This window comes from Oculina patagonica, chromosome 3 (genome assembly GCF_052425735.1).
Source record: "Oculina patagonica isolate OP01 chromosome 3, crgOcupat, whole genome shotgun sequence".
NCBI classification, from domain to species: domain Eukaryota; kingdom Metazoa; phylum Cnidaria; class Anthozoa; order Scleractinia; family Oculinidae; genus Oculina; species Oculina patagonica.
The window spans coordinates 10,259,951-10,264,935 of record NC_135760.1 but is presented as its reverse complement, the minus strand read 5'-3'; positions in this window follow the sequence as shown (position 1 = coordinate 10,264,935).

Below are 4,985 nucleotides of genomic sequence, written 5' to 3'. Positions count from 1 at the left end.
GTTATCGAATAAAATTGAGCCGCTAATCAGCGGTTTCACAATGGCGACATATCAGGTCATTTATGCCTAATTGTTCTGTATCATCGCAAATTTTTCACACGAAACAAAGAATGAGTCCCGACCCGACACATAACTCGGCTCGCTCCGCTCGCCGAAAACATCATCGGGAGCCTGCTCGCAGGCTAATATACATGTCACCAAGAGAAAATAATAATTTTCTCTTGATGTTACCTGTACAGTCAACTCTCTCTAAACGGACACCTCTATAAGACGGACACCTCTGTAAGACGGACACCTAGGCTTTTATAGATTGTGCTCTTAAAAGTGGCATATTATGCTACTAGCAGTGCTCAAAATTTTGCCAAATTATGCAAAAATTATGCCAGAATTCCCAAATTATGCTTCTGATTTCCGAAATTATGCTCACAAAATGACGTAGATTCTATACATAGAGGTGCGCAATAACGACACCAAATTATGATGTTTTTTAAATAAACTGTTGTTGTAAATTTATCTGTGTTTATGGCAGTTTATCACGGCCGTCAGCTGTCCAAATTAGCTGCTCGCATCTCTAAACCGTTTGTAAAATGCCTCCAACGACTTAACAATCACAATTGTATAGCTAAAACACGCATTGCAAGAACAAAGTACCTAAATTTCATTTATTTCTGTAGAAAGTACACCATATTTACTACATTTTATGAATTTATGCTCTAAAAAGTGCTAAAAATTGCTAATTATGCCGTGGCAGTGCTCGTTTCACAAATTATGCTTTTTAGCTCCAATTATGCCAAAAATTATGCTAGCACAATCTATAAAAGCCTACGGACACCTGCTGTTGGTCCCATCCCTGCCGCTTTTCAGTCATTTTACTGTAACTAAACTCCCTATAAGACGGAAACCTCTCTAAGACGGACAGTTGTAGCCGGTAGCCGGTCCCGACGGTGTCCGTCTTAAAGAAAGTTGACTGTAGTCGGCAAACTATTCCTCCACCAAACTGTGTAGGACGATGCTAAGATGCTGTTTAACCAAGCCAAGCCATTTTTTAGCTTTCGGCAACTTTCAAGACTTGTGGGAATTTAATAACTTGACTTAGAACACAAGTCTAAATTTACCAGCATTATTAGTTCTTTGAACTCATCTCTTCGCGCTCTCTGAGCTCGACCTGTAGGCAGGTCTACCATATCCCAAATGTTAAGAAAAGTAGACACTCATAAGTTATGCCAGGAGCCAAAATAACTCCGGTTTATGCTACTAATTCTAAGGAATTTCTATTTTTGCGGATTTTTTTTTTTTTACCCTCTGTACCTACCTTTCCTATTCTTTTTGTATTCCAGCCCTATTTAATTTTAATTAAGTATCGAAGACTTTGGCACAATTCTTTGCCGGATCTCACGTAGCTTGGAGATGCATGAACTAGAACTCACTCGAGGTGTATAAAACAGTAACTTTAAATGCACGGCTAGTACGACGACACTTTGTATTGGACAATTTAATTGGATTTGCTGGATTTGGCCGATATTTCTAGCCGTGCATTTAAAGTTATAGGGTGTCATTTTTGTGTTTGGACCTCAAAAAGATATCAGTTTTCGATTTTCTATCCTTACATAGGGTCAGAGTTTGCGGCAAACACCCATCCAAAATTCACGGGAGTGCTCTCCCACCCTCCAGAACTACTTCCGTACTCATCGTGCGTGCAAAAACTTAGAGACAATGTTTGAAGGACTTGCGTACACGTTTACGCAAGTCGTTCATACATTGTCTCTATTTTTTTCACGCACGTAAATAAAAAATTACGCGTCAGTGGAAATCCACCTTTACACACAAGTCGTTGAACGTACTGGCTTGCGAGGGGCGCGTACATCAGCTTTTTGCCCATTATTCTTCCTAGAATTTTTTAAGAGAGAAATTGTCAAGAGAGTGAGATATTTTTCAGGTCTAGGACAAATTTGATTAATCCGTCTAAAGACGAAATATACTTAATTGGAATTTGACGATCTAAGCAAGGTAGCTCGTCAGCTTGGAGCCCTAAAAATCTTGTTTTGAGTAACAAAGGAAGAAAGGCGTTTTCGGGAGCTTTACGGGTCACTTTTCGGGCCTGAGAAAATTTCGGGACTTTGAGAAACGCACCCCAGGAGATTGTACGTTTTCACTGAAGAATTAAAAAGATCTCGTCAATTTTTTTTGTAAATGGACAACGCAAATGATTTTTGTGATTTTATTTTATTTTCTACTTTAGCTACGTCATAAATCAGCATTCGAGGAAAACTCACATGATATTTTCCCTGTTACTTAGAGTTTAACTGTAGATAATCTACAAGCACGTATGAATTTTATAATAAGCTTATAGAGCGGTTTTTACTTGAGTGTCGAAAGTAAATTGCGTTTGCTTTGGTTTTGCATTACTACGCTTAGTGATTGGCTTAAAAATCTCGCGCCACTTTCTCAGCCAATCAGGAGTAAAACCAAAACCAATCGCGACTCGCTCGCGCACGTTTTCCCGCGCTTTCTGCCAGCTACATGTATTTGCTTCGAATTTTGATTGGTTCACTGGATTGTCTGTGTCCTTTGTGATTGGCCAGAGTAATTACTTTGGTTTTGGTTTTACGACACTCAATTGAAAACTGCTCTATCAAAATGATCAGTTACATTATTACACATAATAAATTGTATTTAAGAGGCTCCGACGGAGAATATGGAGAATCGTTGGACAGGCTGGGAAAATCGAAAATCTTGAAACTTTGCCCGAAGAACACCTTTGGGGAACTATGTTCGAAAATATTATTCTCATCTTCTGGGAATTTATGGTTTTCGAGAAATTAAGAAAAAACGAAAATAACGGTTTTTAGCTCATTAAATATGCAAAAAATATGCGTAAAAATGGCAAAGTTCTCGATATTCCTATAAGAGCAATTTTCAATGCTTTGAATCGAAATAAACGTAGAATAATAGCTTTATCTTTCTTCTTTCAAGCAACATACACTTTTAATTTTTTTCTAGCTATTTTAAGATTTTCATCGCCTTTTAAAATATTGCTCTATCAAGCACTTCGGGAAACGGCAAAAATTGAGAAACTTTAGAGGCCGAAAAAGCACCTTGATATGTCCGATAGCGAGTCAAACTAAACACTGTGCAAAAGCTCGATGTCTCTACTATTATAATATCAAATAAAAAATCTGGGTACTCGAGATTCACACCGATAAGAAACGAAAGTTCACGACGTATTCGTGCGTAATTTGCATATTCTTATTTTGAAAGACGTCCCCCGCTAAGAGATCTGCTTCGCTTTATTTCCATTTGGAAGAAATGATTTGCACAAAATAAAGCAAGTTTAAACTCGCTTTTATTTTTTTTTCGTCTTATGCCTATACTTAGGTTATATAGAGGTTCAGAAAGAAGAAAAGAGTAAAAATTATCGACTGAGTTCCTCATTGCGTGACCTGTGTCACGTGCATGTTCTGAAATTTTTTGTCAAAGATCGGAGGAAAGATTATTAGTTTGTTTAGATTCTGGCACTTCAAAATTTAAGAAGTAAACAGTTAGATCATTTCATTCACTTACCTGAAATTGGGAATGATATAAATATTTTATTTACTCACGTTACTTAAGTCAAAAATAGAACGCATGCATGTAGTAAGGAATTATTAATTAACTTGGAAGTTTACTTTTTAGTGTACATAAATGTACACAAATATTAAAACTGTCATGTACATATATCGCCGTTCTTCCGTTCAGTTGTCATGTATGGAATAAAATGCCAAAAGTTTCCTATCTTGTTTTACAATAACTATAAAAAAAAGTCTTTGATCGTGCAAAATCCATTCATTCCGTCAGATCACAAAATTAAATTAAACTTTCCTTTGAGAGACCGAACACGTACACAGCGACAGGACATTTAACACGAAAGCAAGAACTTTCTCGGCTAAAATTCAAAACTATAATGTCCCTTTGCAGTTTTGCCTCTCTTGTTGGTGGGGCTTGTGGCCCAAGCCCACACAATCCAGAAGTTGTTCAATATGTAAATTTAAAAGACTGTGACCGTGATGTCAAAGCACATTTAAAGTATTGTAACATCTTGACCAATACGGACAGCATTGATAACGAAAAAAAATTGTTGCTTACCCGTGCAGGTAAGGTTAAATGAATATTTTTTTCTTGGAATCACACTACTGTATAACTAAACTGTGAATTGATACAAGCTGACCTATCCGATACATCTAGGGATTTTCGTAGGGCAAGAATGCCAAGAATACATGACGATTTGCCCAAAGCACAGAAATACGCTCGGTATTCGCTGGCGAACTGGGAAGACAAAATGTTCTGTACCAACTGAAGTTGCGGGTCACAAGTCCTCCTTTACCCGGGGTGACCGAGGAATAGATAGCAAGAAATCTTGGTTTGTGTTTAAAGAAACGGGCATGCTTGTTCCAGCAAGTTTAAGTTGCAATCCGTACGTTTTCATCCGAGCCATCCGCAGCCAAAGATGCGCGTAAATAGCTTAACAGCTTCAATGCTCTAATATATAAAATGGACTATTATTTTTAGGTTTCCTGCGACACAAATTTTAATTTCGGGCTGTTCAAAAATCTGGTAAAATCCGTGACATATATATATATAGTCGCTTTGGATAATTAGTTATTGTAGTCACTGACTTCTCATTCGCTAAGAGCCTAGAGTAAATTATAATTCTGGGAATCGACGCAACATACAGATTATTCACTAATCTTCTAACAGGTTAGTGAATAATCTGTAGGTTGCATTGATGTCCAGAATTAACTGAATACAAGAAAAGATTGCGAGACATGTGCATGTGACATTCCAACGTAATTTTATTAAAATGAGCCAATCAGAGGGAGATCGCTCGTCCTTCGCTCGAGCTCACGTGTCACTTCGTTCGCAGAATGGTAATTTCTAGCGGCTGCCGGCGTTGCAAGTTGCAAATAAAAATTGCGGACGTGTGACTCTCCTTCGTCAAATTGCAATGA